The sequence below is a fragment of the Melospiza georgiana genome, chromosome 28 (genome assembly GCF_028018845.1).
Source record: "Melospiza georgiana isolate bMelGeo1 chromosome 28, bMelGeo1.pri, whole genome shotgun sequence".
In the NCBI taxonomy this organism is placed as follows: domain Eukaryota; kingdom Metazoa; phylum Chordata; class Aves; order Passeriformes; family Passerellidae; genus Melospiza; species Melospiza georgiana.
Genome location: NC_080457.1, coordinates 3,892,483 through 3,910,725, shown reverse-complemented (window position 1 = coordinate 3,910,725; position 18,243 = coordinate 3,892,483). Strand labels below are relative to the sequence as shown.

The 18,243-nt window shown below is 51.2% G+C and overlaps 3 pseudogenes; all 3 read left to right on the top strand.

Annotated features, from left to right (window-relative positions):
• Positions 1-7,954: 7,954 nt before the first annotated feature.
• On the top strand, positions 7,955-8,722 carry LOC131094091 (feather keratin Cos2-2-like; annotated as a pseudogene).
• Positions 8,723-9,521: 799 nt separating this feature from the next.
• Positions 9,522-12,256, top strand: LOC131094030 (feather keratin Cos2-2-like; annotated as a pseudogene).
• A 2,059-nt stretch (positions 12,257-14,315) lies between these two features.
• Positions 14,316-15,793, top strand: LOC131094029 (feather keratin Cos2-2-like; annotated as a pseudogene).
• The last annotated feature ends 2,450 nt before the right edge of the window (positions 15,794-18,243 follow it).

Here is an 18,243-nt window from a genome sequence, read left to right as displayed (position 1 = left end):
GGGAAGGCCCTCCAGGCCGTGCAATGGCTGGGCTGAGAGCTCAGCTCAGGCCCAGCTGTGCACACACAGCCAGGGCACTGACACACTGCCAGCCTGGCCAGGGGTGCTCAGAGATGAGCCCAGAGCACAGAGCCCAGCACACGGGCAGGGGGGTTGCACACAAGGGCCCTGCCCTGTGCACAACCATCCCTGTGCAGGCCAGAGGCTCTCAGGGGCTGTTCTCAGCAGGGCACAAGCACAGGCATGTGCAGACACTGGCACACACTGGGCCACAGCCACACTGCCACGCACATGATTGTGGGGGAGCACATGGGGCAGAGGCCTGAGGAAGGGATGGCACTGAGGAGGGATGCTGGGGAGCTCCCAGCCAGAGCAGATTCTGGCAACACCAAGCAGGACACAAGCTCAGGTAGCCCTGCTATGGGAGTCTCATGCACTGTGAAGACCGAGGAGGAATGCAAAACGTTTTACCTTGAAGGCAAGGCATGAAGGAGAGCCGTTGGGTGATGAGCCAAAGACTGGAGGGCTGGGAGCAGATGAGGCACTTCCAGGTAGCAGGAAGAGAAAATAACCCCAAAAATGCCTCAGGCAGCCATCATCTGCCTCCTTGTGATCTGTTCCACACTAAGTTCATGTCTCTTTCCCACACTGACACATCCTTGGCCCCAGGAATCATGGAATCTTGCATCGCACACTCAGAAGAATTGTCCGTGAGGGAATGGGAATGAGGTAATCCAGGAAATTCAAAGTTATGGCAGGCGTAAAGTCCAACTCATGCCATACCATTCCCAGAGATCTTTCCATTCCTTTGGGATCATGCAGGAATATCGTCACCTCCAGAGCACAAACTGTGGGCCCTGAGGCACAGTGGGACCAAGATAAAAGGCAGCCACACTGGGGGCTCTCTCATCCACTTCTGTCACCTCCTGCTCCTTGGGAACCAGGTGAGTTGGAAGCCCCTTTCTCCTCCACCCTCTCCAAGACAGCATTGAGCTTTCTGGCCCTTGTTGCTGCTCCTTGTTCTTCTGGGGCTGTTCTGCACTGGTGCTGGTGTGGGCAGAGGGCAGAGTGTGTGTTCTGGCCAGAGGCTGAGGCTGGGCTGAGGGGCTGATTTTCCTGCAGCTTAGGCAGGAGCAGAGCTGGGCCTGGCTGAGCTGGGAAGGAGGGTGCTGGGCTGAGGCAAAGGATGCCCAGGTTGGGGCTGGCCAGGCTGGAGCTGTGCAGGCAGCAGGGGCCTTGTGCTGCTGGGGCTGCCTTGCAGGCTGTGTCTGAGGTGTGCATGTGCTCTGCTTCCTCCCTGCCCTCTGTGCCAGGTGCAGCGCCAGGCTCCAGACATGTCCTGCTCTGAGAAGTGCCAGCAGTGCCGGCCCTGTGAGCCTTGCTGCCAGCCCTGTGGCCCCTGCCCGCTGGCCAGCAGCTGCAATGAGTGCTGTGTCAGGCAGTGCCAGAGCTCCCACGTTGTCATTCAGCCGCCTGCTGTGCTGGTGACCCTGCCTGGGCCCATCCTCAGCTCCTCCCCACAGAACACCGCCGTGGGATCCTCCACCTCTGCTGCTGTTGGCAGCATCCTCAGCTGTGAGGGAGTGCCCATCAGCTCTGGGGGCTTTGACATCTCCTGCATCACCAACTGCTGTGGTGGCAGCAGGTGCTGTCGTCCCTGCTAAAGATGCTGCTGCCAACATCCTCAGCCAAGAACTTCCAATACCTCGGAACATGGTTCTGGAATGAAAATGGAATTCTGGGTTAAGTGATTTAAGGCTTTGGACTATTGTCTCCTTCTGGTCCTCCTCTTTTTTTTGTCATGCCTTCCTCTCCTCTCATCACTACCACTCAATGCCTGCCTAGTGGGACCTGCTGTCTTCCTTCCCTTCACAACCCAGGACATCAGACATCCCTGCTGCATCTTAGTTGCTGCTATTGGATGCCCTCCCTGATCCTCCATATTTGCTTCTTTTGACTCAATAAAGTTCCTTTTGCATTCAAATGCTGGCCTCTGATTCCTCCTTCGTTATCTGACATGTCCTCCAGTTTGCTTACTGGAAAAAGGGGGCAGGAAGCTCAGCATTGCAATTCCTGCAGTAAATTTTTTTTTTCCCTTTCCTTTGGACCTGGCAAAGATATCCTCTCTCTGTGAGATAGCGGAGGCATAGAAACACCTTGCCCAGAAAGGGTTTAGATTCCTAAGCCCTGCAAGTGTGCAAGACCAGTCTGGACACAAATTGGATCAAGAGGGTGGTTTAAACTCAACTGGCTTAGTGGGTGGCCAACTATTGAGGAAGAGGGAACAGGAAAGAAATGGTCTTGAAGTTGCCTTCCAGCCAAAAACATTTCTAATGAAATCTGCTTGCACAGAGGCATCAGCAGTGGGACAAATGTGCTCAGTGTTGGGCAGTGCTGAGTCCCCTTTGGACACAGCTGGAGCTGACTGAGTCACAGCTGTCTGGAGCCACAGGACTCTTCTCACAGAGCCCATTTCTGCAGCCTTGGTCACAAAGTGTGCCATCATGAGCAACCATGACACAGGAAGCAGCCATGCTTCTGGGAAATTGGCTGCCATCACTTCCTGAGGAAAGGAAGACATAAATTGATTTTCTTTCCCAGTGTACTTGTGAATGCATAATATTTCACTTTACCTTTGGCAAACTTCCTTCATTCAAGCTTCAAGATATCATTTTGGTTTTATCTCATCATTCTGCCTGAGAAAGGGAATTGACAGAGCAGCTTGCTGGGCACCATCCATCCAGCCAAGGGCCACGAAGCACAGCTTGCAGCCCAGCCCAGGGCAAGAGCAGGAACGAGCTGCAGAAGCAGGCATGGAGTGCTGACCAAAGGGAGACGTAATAGAGGGGAAGCAAGACCACAAAGAACACCTTCTGTCCCCTATCCATTCCCAAAATGGGCCAGGAAAACAGGCTGCATGTGAAAACTCATGGCATGTCACAAAGGGAAGCTGTAGAGATGGGCAGGGATAGAGGAAGAATGAGAGTGATGTCCTGAGTGCTTGGCCAGGAAGAAACCCACAGGAATGCCACAGGTTCAGGTCATGCGCCTGCATGGAATGCCACCAGACCATGATCCAAGCATTCTGCCTACTCTGACGTGTCCATATCCCGGAAATTCTCGGATCTCTCATTCCTGGCCCTACAAGGAGTATTTAGATAGGAACGCACATGGCAGAAGCCAAGAAATAGAGGCTGCAGTGCAGGAAACCAGGACAGAATCCCTACCATTAACTGGGATTAGTGCACATTTGACATGAGCTGGTCAGGAAATTATGGCTTCCACTAATGTGCCTGTGGGCCTGAGGCAGGGCAGGACTGCTATAAAAGGCAGCCCAAGTCTCTGCTCTCTCCACTTCTCTCACCTTCTCCTCCTCTTCAGGAATCAGGTGAGTGCGAAGCCTCTTCTCTTCCTGCTGCTGCTGCTTCAAGAGCAGCTCTTGCCTGGCTGGAGGTCTCAGCTGAGAGGGGCTGTCGTAGCGCAGGGCTGGGAGCTGCTTGTGGTGGGAGAGGGCAGGGGAGAGAAGGTCTTGTGCAGACGGAGAGAAGCTGGGACTTGGCTCAGGTGGCTCCTGGGCTTTGAGCTGGGCACTGCAATGGGACCAGGAGGTGCCTTGGCTGCAGAGTGTTTGGGTTTGCAGAGTGTTTGCAGTGTTGCTTCTCATGTGTCCTCACTTTGTGCTTCTCCCTGTCTTCCATTTTAGGTGCACCTGTGACCGTGAGCCATGTCCTGCTGCAGGCCCTGTGACCCTTGCTGCCAGCCCTGTGGCCCCTGCCCACTGGCCAGCAGCTGCAATGAGTGCTGTGTCAGGCAGTGCCAGAGCTCCCACGTTGTCATTGAGCCGCCTGCTGTGCTGGTGACCCTGCCTGGGCCCATCCTCAGCTCCTCCCCACAGAACACCGCCGTGGGATCCTCTACCTCTGCTGCTGTTGGCAACATCCTCAGCTGTGGCGGAGTGCCCATCAGCTCTGGGGGCTTTGACATCTCCTGCATCACCAACTGCTATGGCAACAGTTGTTGTCGTCCCTGCTAAATCTGCTGGCAACATCCCTGGGCAAGAACATCCATAACCTCAGAACGTGAAGCTGCACTGAAGATGGATCTTTGGAACAATGGATTTGTGCCCTTGATTTACTGCTGTTTTCTTCCACTCTCTTCCCTTCCCTGCCTTTCCTGTCTGCACCACCCGATGCCATCCTAGTGTGATCTGTTCGCCTCCCTCCCTGTCTCTGGAGTCCAGGCAAATGGACTCCCCCACTGTGCCCCCGTGTCTGCTCCTGTTGTCCTCTTTCTGCTACCTCCTCGTCTTCCTTACAGTTAATAAATTTTTTTTGCATCCAAAACTGGCTCTCTGCTTTGTCCTTCCTTATGCTGGTACACTTCCATTCAGCTCAGTTCAAAAGGTGGAGGAAGCCGTGGGTGGAAACTCCACGGTGGACTTTACTTTGTGCTTTATCTTTTGGAGCTCCCAAACACCTCCCTGGCTTCCGGCAAACAGTGATCATCATGAGAAGATGATGTCAAATGGTGACAGGGCATGGGAAACAGCAGTGCCTGGGGATATTCCACAACCTCCTCTCTTCAAACACATCCGTCACATTAGTCTTCTGCTCAGCTTCTTAGTTCACAGGCAGTGTTGAATGGTTACACCGGATCAAGTGAGCATGACGACAGAACCAAAACTGAAACCATCCTCACTCCATGTTGAAGGCTGCCACTGTTTCCCCTTCTGGATTTGGGAGAAGAGAAGCTCCCCCATATTCCACCACGCACCTCCCAGACACAGTTAACAGTTTCTGTCTACATCCCTCATTCTCAGTGACAGTATCCATTTCTCACAGCTCCGGGACTGTGGGGCAAAGGCCTCTGTGGCCAGTGGACTCCCCCATCCCCACAGAGAAAACAGAACCCTGTCATATCAACCCTTCTGCATGAGTCAGGAACAAGGACCCTGGGAAACTGCTGAGAGCCCCAAGGCTGCCTGGAGGTGGCATGAAAAGGATGTCCTGGTTTTGGCCTTGTCCTTGAGAGGTGTGGGTGCTGTGGCCCTGTCCAGGTTCCTGCCGAGAAGGAACTTGAGGCTGAGGGTGTCAGTGGCTGGCACTGGATGGATCCTCCACCACTGCTGCTGTTGGCAGCATCCTCAGCTCTGACAGGGTTCCCATCAACCCAGGGGGCTTTGACATCTCCTGCATCACCAGCTGCCACGATTGCTGCCGGAGATGTCCATCTTGCTAAAGACTCCCGTAAAAGACCAGAGAAGGAGCTCAGATGATGATTCCAGACTCCAAATAAGGATATTGTGGCCATGGCTTTCAGATGGGCTAAACATGTGCCTCCTGTCCTTCAAAGGGAAAGCTTTTCAGAAAGGGCCTGCCTGGACACTCTGAAAACATGGTCCATGCCTCCCATTCCTTTCCACTGCTTTCTCCTTTCCCACTTTTTCCTTTTTTATTTTCTGCTTTTTTCAGCCTTGATTCCTATCCTTGATCCTAGACTAGCCTAGGGCAGACTTCCCTCATTTCTGCCTCTGTTGGGGACTGACCTTGGGCTGTCCATGCTGAGTTTTTTACTCTTGCCTCCTCTTCAAAATTTATTTTTCTCTTTAGACTCATTAGAATCTACTGCGTTCCAGCTTCTGGCTGTGTGTTTGTCTTGGGGTGGTTTTACCATGATTAGTCTATTCCCTTACCATCTGCTTCATGCCCCAGATATGGTTGCTTTATCTCTAAGGTGTGTCCCAGGGGATGGAGGAGCATTCAGTTCTTCAGCAGGCTTTTTCAAGCCTCACTCCCCAAGTGTCAGGAGTGCTGGGGAGTCTGACTTTTTTGCTTTGTCTGCTTGGGTTTTTTGTTAGTTTAAGCAGAAGGTTTTTTCCCTTCCTGCTTTATCTGCTGTGAAGAGGGGACAAAAACCAGGGATTCACCAGGTTCTCATCTGTTTTCCCAAGAAGCTGTGTGAAACTTCGGAATTGATGTTCCTCCTGAGACAGGAGCCAGTGCCATCTTTCTCCTCACCATGTGGCAAGCTGTTGTGGTTTTTTTTTTTCTTTGCCTGGTATTTTAGGTTTTTTTCCTGGTGGGGAGAGGGGAAGGGAGAGGAGAGCAAGGTCTGACAGTTTAATATCTAACATTTATTTACCTTTTCCCATGCAGTGTGGGCAATCTGTTAATAAATGGTTGGGGTTTTCTTCGCTTTCATTCACTAGCATTCATTTCTTATTTGTGGAAAATGATTGCTGGAACTATTTTTTTAGACTAAGCACACATTCCAGAGTGTTTTTCTCCTAAACTGGCCTCTAAACTGGGACAGTGTGGTCCGTTCCTCTCTGGATCCTCATTAAACATGTCCTGCAAGAAAGGGTGCACCACAAGCACAAAAGCCAAATGAAAACATTGCCCACTGTCCTCTGAGGGGAACAGTGAGAGAAAGAGATTTGCTTCTGCTGGCACACACAGAAATCAGAAAAATGCTGTGTAAATGAAAAACACTAAAGACATTTCTCATTACCATAATTGTTACAAAAGCACAGAGACCTTAACTAGCTTTCAGACGCACCCAGCTGCTGTCTCAGTCTCCATCTTTTATGGGTCATGGGAAAATAATTTGGAAAAGGTTGTGGGTTAAGGTAAAAACAGTGGGATTACTCATCATTACCATCAGAGGAAAAACTAGTCTTGACTTGGAGAACATTCACCTTATTGTGAGAAACAGGGGGGAAAAAAAGCACTGAAATTACTTTAATCCATCTCCACCTCTTTTTCTTTCTTTTCCTTTGTTCCTGGTTCTTCTATTTCCACCACCCTTAAGCAGCACAGTGGGATGCAGAATGGAGGGTTCCAGTTGGAATGCAACAGTTTCTTTCTGTGCAATTTGCTGGACCTGCATAAGAAAATGAAGCAGGAATTCATCAGTTTGTCCTAAGTCACATTTTCCTGCTCCCAAGGCACAATTTCTAGGCCCTGAGATTCATTTTTTTTTTGAGTGGGGATATAGAAAACCTGGACTAGAGAACCCAAAGAGTTTGACTCAAATCTGTTGACTCCTCCAGAGAAATTCTCCTACATCTCTCAGTGGAGCAATAGAGGTACATGGTGCCTTCAGTTCAAGACATACTTGTAGGAAGATCTCAACCTTTGCCTCAGCACCAGGTTGCTGAGCTGTACAAGTGCATCTTGCACTGGCCCCGACATGAGGAGGCTGTGTCCCCTCTTGGTCCCCAGCAACACTGCACCAGAAAGGATTGATTCAGGGATGACAATCTGCCGAGGCCAGAAGGATTTATTGGCCTTTCACCCTGAATATAAAGCAAAAACGGAAGAGTGCAGGAGGTGCAGGCTGTGCTTCAGTTCCCTGGACACTTCTCTGAAAGGCCAAAGGCTGCACAATTGAGCTGTGAATTGGCTCCTTCTACAAGTGTAAGGGGCAGCACTGTGGGGCTCAAGGACACACAAGGGGAGAGTCCCCTGGCCATGACCTGCACATGCTCCCAGGATGAGGGTTCCCGAGCTCAGACAGACACACGAGGGCTTACAGATATTTGCATGGAGCCAAACAATAATCTGCGTGCTCAAATAAGGCCAAGAAGCATCACCAGCTAGGAACTCTGCGGTGGACATAAAATATGTCCCCTTACAAGGGAGTCCTTGGGCACGTGGAAGTGAAGCACAAGAGTGATGCCCATTTCCTGACAACTTGGACAAAAAATAAAACCCCAGGAATGACACAGGTCAACACTACCTGTCTATATGGGATGCCACTGGCCCTTGATCAGAGTCTTCTGCCTGTGATGACGTCTTTCTGCCCTGGAAATCATAGAACCTCTAACACCACAACTCAGAGAAGTAGCAATTCATGTAGGAAAGCATGAGAAATTACCCAGGAAATGAAAAGGCAGAAGGACAGGAAAACAGGACACAGCCCATACAATTACCTAGAATGGTGCATATTTGAAATGACCTGGTCAGAAAATTATTAGTTCTACTAAGTGTCGCTGGGCACAAGGCAGTGCAGGACTGCTATAAAAGGCAGCCCAAGCCTTTGCTCTCTCATCCACTTCTCTCACCTTCTCCTCTTCAGGAATCAGGTGAGTGAGAAGCCACTTCTCCTCCTCCGGCTGCTGCTGCTTCAAGAGCAGCTCTTGCCTGGCTGGAGATCTCAGCTCAGAGGGGCTGCAAGAGCCCAGGGCTGGGAGCTGCTTGTGCTGGGACAGCAGAGGGGAGAGAAGGTCTTGTGCAGACAGAGAGAGGCTGGGACATGGCTCAGGTGGCTCCTGGGCTTTCAGCTGGGCACTGCAATGGGGGCCAGGAGGTGCCTTGGCTGCACGGTGTTTGGGTGCAGTGCTACTTCTCACATGTTATCACTTTGTGCTTCTCCCTGCCCTCTGTGTCAGGTGCACCTGTGAGCCCGAGCCATGTCCTGCTGCAGGCCCTGTGACCCTTGCTGCCAGCCCTGTGGCCCCTGCCCGCTGGCCAGCAGCTGCAATGAGTGCTGTGTCAGGCAGTGCCAGAGCTCCCACGTTGTCATTGAGCCACCTGCTGTGCTGGTGACCCTGCCTGGGCCCATCCTCAGCTCCTCCCCACAGAACACCGCCGTGGGATCCTCCACCTCTGCTGCTGTTGGCAACATCCTCAGCTGTGGCGGAGTGCCCATCAGCTCTGGGGGCTTTGACATCTCCTGCATCACCAACTGCTATGGTGGCAGCAGATGCCGTCCCTGCTAAACCTGCTGGCAATGTCTTCCGGCAAGAACACCCAAGACTTCAAATCATGGTTTTGGGCAGGAAATAGAGCTTCAGAAAATTGTATTTAGAACTTTGGACCATCCCTTCCTTGTTCAATTCTCCTCTCCATTTCTGTCCCTCACTCCCCAAGGCAGTCTAGTCTGGACCTGCCATCCTTCCTACCTCTGCAGGGCGGTGCAAAAAACACCACATGGGAGCTCCATCTTAGTGGCTGCTCCTGGTGCTCTCTGTAAGCCATCTCCTTTTCTTCTCTAAACTTATTAAAACTGTCTTGCATTCAAGCCTTTGTGTCTGAGTCGTCTGTTGTTCTGAGGCAACTCCTCCAGTTTGCTCAGTAAAAAGATGGAGCACTCAATGTTTTGGGCTCGCTGTAGTGGAATTTACTTTCTGCCCTTTTCCTTTGGAGCTGATGAAGGATATCCTTGGCTACTTGGCATCCAAATGAGCATCATGGAGACTTTGGCTCCAAAGGAGTAGAGACGGGAATCATCAATACCTGTGAACAGCCCACAACTCATCTCTTCCTATCATTCCTTCCATGCCTGGCCTAGGGCCTGTGGCCAGCACACCTGGGAACAAGGAGATGAGATCCAAGCCTCACACAGTCCGTCAGCACTCAGGGGGCCCAGCTGCTGCCCAGACACGCAGGGCTGAGGGGACCGCACCTCCGGGCACAGCCAGCAGGGGCGCTGCTGGCTCCCGGCCGGGCAGGGAGTGTGCGATGATTCCCCCATGGCAGCAGAGGGCGCTGTGGTGCGAGCTCGGGGGTCACGTGGTAATGGCGGCTTGGCCAAGACTGGAAGGGATGGAGGAAAGTCTTGGCTTTACAAAGTCTGAGGGGCAGCTGATCCCAGTGTCCCAGCTGGACTCTTGGGATCTGTAAGATTGAATGGCAAGAATGAGTAAAAATCCTGTGTTGGCGAATGGTATGTATTTTAAGCTCTGCTGCTGTAGCTGTAACTGCAGGATGTCTCAACAGGAAGTGGGCTGCAATGCACCAAAACCCAGAGTAGCAACAAAGAATCAGCAGGTGGCCAGCATTAGCAGCCTGGCTCCAAGCACTGCACAGACAGGAGAGGTGGAGATTATGAGCATCTGAACATATGGTGAAAAGTCTCTCTTTTACTGAGGTAGAGTGTTAACAAGGTCCCAGTTCAAAGCCTTCTCTTTTAAGCAGCGATCTACCCTCCGTTGAAGAACAGCAGCTGGAGATGAAACCATGCAGTGGTGATGAATTCTCCCTATAGCACTGCAGTCTTTCTCCCCTCTGAAATGTGAGAGAGCGAAAGAGTGCCAGGGGCTGCACCCAACCCCATTTTCCCACTCCAAATATCTCAACAAATCTGGCCTACAGGAGAAACCTACAGATAAGAGATGTGCAGCCAGACACCCTCCTCCCCTGAGATTGGCCATTCTTATGTCATTCTCAACTATCCAATCATAAATATTTCCTAGCAAATTATGGGGGAAAATTCCTTAAGTAAAAGCATCAAACAAAAAGATTCTAACCCTCAACAGTGCTTCAGGGAAGGGAGCAACACTCAGATATCCTATGTGGGTAGATCCAAATGCCATATATCTCAAAGCAGAGCAACACCTGAATCTGGGGTCCTTTGGTCTAAGAACCATTTGTGGGGGGGGATGAGCCCAGCTCCACAAGCACCAGGTTGCTGAGATGTAAAGGTGTGTCTGGCAATTGCCTGGACAGGAGTAGCTTGTGTCCCACCCTGGCCATCAGCAAAGTTCCACCAGAAGGAGATCCACTGAATGATAACAACCTGCAGAAGTGGGCAGGCTGTCTTGGTGTCTCTCCCTCCCAATAAAACAAAAAATGGAGAGTGCAGGAGACAGAAGCTCATTTCAGTGCTAGTTCTCGGCGAGATTCAAGCCATGACCATTCAGCTGTGGATTCCATACAAAGTACTATTCCTGATGGAAAAGGAAACATTTCTCTCTGAGATCATGAACACTGCAGGGAAGACTCCTGCTGCTCTGATCTGCACATGCCCTCAGGAGGGTAACACAAGCACAGAATGAGGCACAACTGCTCAAAGAAACCTGTCTGGAATAATGCAATGATCTGCATGTTCCTAGAGAGTCAGCAAAGAGTCAAAAATGGACAGAAAAACTGTGCAGCTCTAGGAACTGTGCAGATGAGATACTGGGGACATGTGTGGTAAAAAACTACTCACGTATCCTTGAGAAGGATCAGGCCCTAGACAACTCCTGGTATTTCCAGGGGACTCACAGAGAGGGCATAGAAAGACCATGAGACAAATGAGACCAACAAAATTTTTCTCCGAGCACTCTTTGAGTAGAAACAGGGTCCAAACCTCCCAGCTGATGCAGACCTGTGTGCAACAGGGAGTGACCATCATGTAGAGATGGGAAAAGCAACAGAAAATGATGTCTCATGACCCCTCACATGGCAGTCCTCGGGCATGTGGGCAAGAAGCATGAGACTGACGCCGAATTCCTGACAACATGGACAAAACCAAATCCACAGGAATGACACAGGTGAACATATTTTTCCACAGCGGATGCTGCCAAGTGACTGTATTAGCATGCCAAATGCACCCAGCATTGGTTTTGCCCAGGAAACCCTTGAATCTCTCATTCCAGCACTCAGAGAAATGACCCTTCATGTAGGAAAGCACAGAGAATTAGCCATAAAATGAAAAGGCAGCAGTACAGGAAACCAGGACACAGCCCCTACCATTAACTGGGATGGTGCACATTTGACAGGTACTGGTCAGAAAATTACGGCTTCCACAAAGTTGCCTGTGGGCCTGAGGCAGGTCAGGACTGCTATAAAAGGCAGCCCAAGTCTCTGTTCTCTCATCCACTTCTCTCACCTCCTCCTCTTCAGGAATCAGGTGAGTGGGAAGCCTCTTCTCCTCTGCCTGCTGCTGCTGCTTCAAGACCAGCTGTTGCCTGGGTGGAGGTCTCAGCTGAGAGGAGCTACAAGAGCCCAGGGCTGTTGCAAGGCTTGTGCTGGGAGAGGGCAGGGGAGAGAAGGTCTTGTGCAGACAGAGAGGGGCTGGGACATGGCTCAGGTGGCTCCTGGGCTTTCAGCTGGGCACTGCAATGGGGGCCAGGGGGTGCCTTGGCTGCACGGTGTTTGGGTGCAGTGCTGCTTCTCATGTGTCCTCACTTTGTGCTTCTCCCTTCCTTCCATTCTAGGTGCACCTGTGAGCCCGAGCCATGTCCTGCTGCCGGCCCTGTGACCCTTGCTGCCAGCCCTGTGGCCCCTGCCCACTGGCCAGCAGCTGCAATGAGTGCTGTGTCAGGCAGTGCCAGAGCTCCCACGTTGTCATTGAGCCACCTGCTGTGCTGGTGACCCTGCCTGGGCCCATCCTCAGCTCCTCCCCACAGAACACCGCCGTGGGATCCTCCACCTCTGCTGCTGTTGGCAACATCCTCAGCTGTGGCGGAGTGCCCATCAGCTCTGGGGGCTTTGACATCTCCTGCATCACCAACTGCTATGGTGGCAGCAGGTGCTGTCCCTGCTAAACCTGCTGGCAATGTCTTTCCGGCATGAACACCCAAGACTTCAAAGCTTGGATTTGGGCAGGAAATAGTGATTCAGAAAATTTTATTTGTAGCTTTGGACCATCCCTTCCTTGTTTTACTCTCCTCTCCATTTCTGTCCCTCACTCCCCAAGGCAGTCGAGTCTGAACCTGCCATTTTTCCTACTTCTGCAGAGCAGTGCAAAGAACACCACATGGGAGCTCCATTTTAGTAGCTGCTCCTGGTGCTCTCTGTGAGCCATCTCCTTTTCTTCTGTAAACTTATTAAAATTGTCTTGCATTCAAGCCTTTGTGTCTGAGTCATTTATCATTCTGGGGCAACTTTTCCATTCTCCTCAGGAAAAAGATGCAGGACGCAATGTTTGGGGCTTGCTGGTGCAGATTTTAATTTGATGTCCTTCTCCCTTGGAGCTGATGAAGAACATGCCTCGCTACTTGGCAGCCAAAGGGCATCACGGAGAATTTGGCTCCAAAGGAGTGGGGATGGGAAACAACAATGCCTGGGGACATCCCGCAACTCATCTCTTCCTATCGTTCCTTCATTGCCTGGCCTTGGGTCTATAGCCAGCACACCTGGGAACAAGAAGATGAGATCCAAGCCTCACACAGTCCCTCAGCACTCGGCAGGGCCCAGCTGCTGCCCAGACATGCAGGGCTGAGGGGACCGCACCTCCAGGCACAGCCAGCAGGGGCGCTGCTGGCTCCTGGCCACGCAGGGCGCATGTGATTATTCCCCCATGGCAGCAGAGGGCACCGTGGTGCGAGATTGGCGATCAAGTGGTAATGGCGGCTTGGCCTAGATTGGAAGGGATGGAAGAAAGACTTTGGTTTGTGAAGCCCGAGGGGCAGATGACTCAGTGCCCCAGCTGGACTCTCAGGAGGAACAAGTTGGAAAGGCAGGAACCAGCTAAAATCTCGGGGTTGTGGACAAGAATTATCAGAAGCTTGGCAGCTTTTATTGGAACTACAGGATGTCTCAGCAAGCAGGGGCTGTGGGATTACAGTCCAGCAAAACCCAGAGCAGTGCCAAAGAAGCAGCAGGGGCCCAGCTGCGGAAGCCTGGCTCCAAATAGAGCAAGGAAAGGTGAGGTAAGGATTCCAAGCACCTGGACATATGGTAAAAAGTCCCCCTTTTAGTGATGTAGAGTGTTAACAAGGTCCCAGTGCAACGGCTGCTCTTACAAGCAGAGCTCCCCTCACAGTAGAAGAAAGGCAGCAGGAGACAAAACACAAAAGGGGCGACAAATTCTCCCCACTGTGCTGCACTCTCACCTCAGAAAACAGAGAGAGAAATAGAGCCAGGGGCTGCACCCAATCCCATTTTCCCACTCCAAATAGATCTTGGCATCTCTGGCCTCCAGGAGAAACCCTCAGAGATGAGCCATGCAGCCAGATACCCACCTCCCCTGAGCTTGGCTACTTCTTTTGTCATTCTCAACTACCCAGACCTTAATCTTTCCTAGCAAATTATGGGACAAAATTCCTGGAGGAAAAAGCATCACACAAAGAGATTCTGACCCTCAACAGCACTAAAGGGAAGGGAACAGCACTCAGCTATGCTATGTAGGTAGATCCAACTGCCATATATCTCACAGCAGAGCAACACCTGTATATAGGTTCCTTTGCTCCAAGAACGATTTGCAGGGTGGTCTCGGCCATACTCAGTCTGCACCACGCTGCTGAGATGTAGAGGTGCATCTGGCATGTGCCAGGACAGGAAGAACTTGTGTCCTACCTTGCCACGAGCAACATTCCACCAGAAGGGGATCCACTGAATGATAACAACTTGCAGAAGTGGGCAGGCTGCCTTGCTGTTTCTCCCTCTCAATAAAAGAAGAAATGGAGAGTGCAGGAGGCAGAAGCTGATTTCAGTGCTAGTTCTCTGCCAGCTTCAAGCCGTGATCATTTAGCTGTAGATTCCACACAAAATGCCACTCCTGATGGCAAAGGAGACGTGTGTTGCTGAGATCTTGAATGCTCCTGTGAAGAATCCTGCTGCTCTGACCTGCACATGCCCTCAGGAGGGTCACCCAAGAACAGAATGCGGTCTGTCTGTACAAACACTTCAGCATAGAATGATGCAAAGATCTGTATGGTCCCAAAGAGTCAGCAAAAAGTCAGGAATAGCCAGAAAAGACGTGCAGTTCTGGGAACTCCGCTGAGGAGATACAGGGGACAAGCATAGCAGAACACTACTCAGTTGTCCTGGACCGAGATCAGGCACAACACAACTCCTGATATTGCCAGAGGACCCACAGAGAGGGCACAGAAAGCTGACGAGCCAAATGAGACCAACACAATTTTCCCCTGAGCACTCTTTGAGTAGCAACAGGGTCCAACCCTCACAGCAGATGCAGAACTGTGTGCAAAAGTAAGTGACCAACATGCAGAGATGGGAAAAGAAACAGAAAATGATGTCTCATGAGCCTTCACATGGCAGTCCTTGGGCATGTGGGCAAGGAGCACAAGACTGACGCCCATTTGCTGACATCCTGAACAAAACCAAACCCACAGGAATGACACAGGTGAACATATTTGTCCACAGAGGATGCTGCCAAGTGATGGTCTGAGCATTCCAAATGCACCCAGCATTGGTTTTGCCCAGGAAATCCTTGAATCCCTCATCCCAACACTTAGAGAAATGACTCTTCATGTAGGAAAGCACAGAGAATTAGCTGGGAAATGAAAAGGCAGCAGTGCAGGAAATCAGGACAGAATCCCTAACATTAACTGGGGTGGTTCATATTTGACAGGTACTGGTCAGAAAATTACGGCTTCCACAAAGTTGCCTCTGGGCCTGAGGCAGGTCAGGACTGCTATAAAAGGCAGCCCAAGTCTCTGCTCTCTCATCCACTTCTCTAACCTCCTCCTCAGGAATCAGGTGAGTGGGAAGCCTCTTCTCCTCTGCAGCTGCTGCTGCTCTTTCAAGGCAAGATCTTGCCTGGGTGGAGGTCTCAGCTAAGATGGGCTACAAGAGCGCAGGGCTGGGAGCAGCTTGTGCTGGGAGAGGGCAAGGGAGAGAAGGTCTTGTGCAGACAGAGAGAGGCTGGGACTTGGCTCACATGGCTCTTGGACTTTGAGCTGGGCACTGCAATGGGGGCCAGGAGGTGCCTTGGCTGCAGGGTGTTTGGGTGCAGTGCTACTTCTCCTGTGTCCTCACTTTGTCCTTCTCCCTTCCTTCCATTCTAGGTGCACCTGTGACCTCGAGCCATGTCCTGCTGCAGGCCCTGTGACCCTTGCTGCCAGCCCTGTGGCCCCTGCCCGCTGGCCAGCAGCTGCAATGAGTGCTGTGTCAGGCAGTGCCAGAGCTCCCACGTTGTCATTGAGCCACCTGCTGTGCTGGTGACCCTGCCTGGGCCCATCCTCAGCTCCTCCCCACAGAACACCGCCGTGGGATCCTCCACCTCTGCTGCTGTTGGCAACATCCTCAGCTGTGGCGGAGTGCCCATCAGCTCTGGGGGCTTTGACATCTCCTGCATCACCAACTGCTATGGTGGCAGCAGATGCCGTCCCTGCTAAACCTGATGGCAATGTCTTTCCGGCATGAACACCCAAGACTTCAAGGCTTGGTATTGGGCAGGAAATAGAGCTTCAGAAAATTGTATTTAGAACTTTGGACCATCCCTTCCTTGTGCAATTCTCTTCTCCTTTTCAGTCCTTCACTCTCCAAGGCAGTCTAGTCTGGACCTGCCATCCTTCCTACCTCTGCACAGCAGTGCAAAGAACACCACATGGGACCTCCATCTTAGCGGCTGCTCCTGGTGCTCTCTGTGAGCCCTTTTCTTCTGTAAACGTATTAAAACTATATTGCATTCAAGCCTTTGTGTCTGAGTCATCTGTTGTTCCTGGGCACCTCCTCCAGTTTGCACAGGAAAAAGATCAAGAGAACAATTTTTGGGGGCCGCTGCAGTGGATTTTATATTGTGCCCCTTTCTCTTGGAGCTGATAAAGAGCATCCCTGGTTACTGGGCAGCCCAAGGCCATCATGAAGGCTTTGGCTCTATAGGAGTGGGGATGGGAAGCAAAAACGCTAGAAGACAGCCCAAAACTCATCTCTTCCCATCCTTCCTTCATAGGTTGGCCTAGGGTCTGTAGCCAGCACATCTGGGAACAAGAAGATGAGATCCAAACCTCACACAGTCCCTCAGCACTCGACAGGGCCCAGCTGCTGCCCAGACTCGCAGGGCTGACGGGATCGCACCTCTGGCCACAGCCAGTAGGGGCGCTGCTGGCTCGCAGCCGGGCAGGGAGCGTGCGATGATTCCCCCATGGCAGCAGAGGGCACTGTGGTTCGAGCTCGGGGGCCATGTGGCAATGGTGGCTAGACAGAGATGGGAAAGGATTGAAGAAAGGCTTGGCTTTACAAATCTCGAGGGGCAGCTGATCCGGCTGCCCCAGCTAGACTCTCAGGACCAGCAAGCTTTAATGGCAGGAATGCGTAAAAATCCTGAGCTGGTGGGTGAGATCTATCAGAATCTTTGAAGCCGTAGCTGGAACTGAGGGATGTCTCAGCAGGTAGGGAGCTACAGTGCAGCAAAGCTCAGAGTCGTGCAGAAAAAGCCACAGAGGCCCAACAGTGTCAGCCCAATTCCAAGCATTGCAAAGGTAGATGAGGTCTGCATTCTGAGCAACTGAACACATGGTGAAAAATCCCTCTTTCATTCAGGTAGAGTGTTAACAAGGTCCAAGTGCAATGACTGCTCTTACAAACAGAGCTCCACTCACTGTAGAAGGAAGGTCGCAGGAGATAGAACCCCACAATGGTGATAAATGCTCTTCACAGGACTACAGTCTCTCTCTCCTCCGTTAGTGGAGAAAGAAAGCGAGCCAGGGGCTGCACCTAACTACTTTTTCCAACCTCCAACTGTCTGAGCATCTCTGGCCACCAGTAGAAACCCACAGATATGAGAAGTGCAACCAGATGACATCTTTCGCTGAGCTTGGCCACTTCTTTTCTCTTTCTTACGAACACAGTCATTAATATTTCCCAGTAAATTATGGGGCAAAATTCCTTAAGCAAGTAGCATCAAAAAGAATAAGTCTGATCCTCAAGAGCCTCTAAAGGGGAGGGAACAGGCACACAGGTATGCTATGTTGTTATATCTGACAGCAGAGCAACACCTGAATATGGGTTCCTTTGGTTCAAGGAACAATTCCTGGGGGATCTCATGGTTGTTCAGTCAGCACCATCTGCTAAAATGTAGAAGTGCATCTGCCATTTGCCTTGACAGGAGGAACCTGTGTCCCACCCTGGACACCTGCAACATTCCACCAGAAGGGGATCCGCTAAATGATAACAACCTGCAGAAGTGGACAGGCTGCCTTGGTGTTTCTCCCTCTGCGAAAAAGAAGAAATGGAGAGTGCAGGAGTCCAAAGATGATTTCAGTGCTAGATCTCTGCCAGCTTGAACCATGACCATTTACCTGTAGATTCCGTACGAAGTGCCATTCCTGATGGCAAAGGAACATGTTTCTATCTGACATCATGAACACTGCAGGGAAGAGTCCTGTTGCTTTGACCTGTACATGACCTCAGGAGGGTCACCCAACCACAGGATGATACACATGTGCTTAAACACAGCAGCATGGAATAATGCAAAGATCTGTATGGTCCCAGAGAGTCAGCAAAGAGTCAGGAACTGACAGAAAAAATGTGCAGATCAGGAAACTCTGCAGATGAGATACTGGGGACAAGTGTGGTAGAAAATTACTCAGTTATCTTTGACAAGGATCAGGCCACACGAAACTCCTGGTATTTCAAGGGGACCCAGAGAGATTGAACAGAATGACCAATAGCCAAATGAGGCCAACACAATTTTTCTCTGAGCAATGTTAGAGTAGCAACATCGTCCAACCCTCCCAGCAGATGCAGACTGGTGTGCAACAGTGAGTGACCATCACTGAGAGATAGGAAAAGAAACAGAAAACAATGTGTCATGACCCCTCACATGGCAGTCCTTGGGGATGTG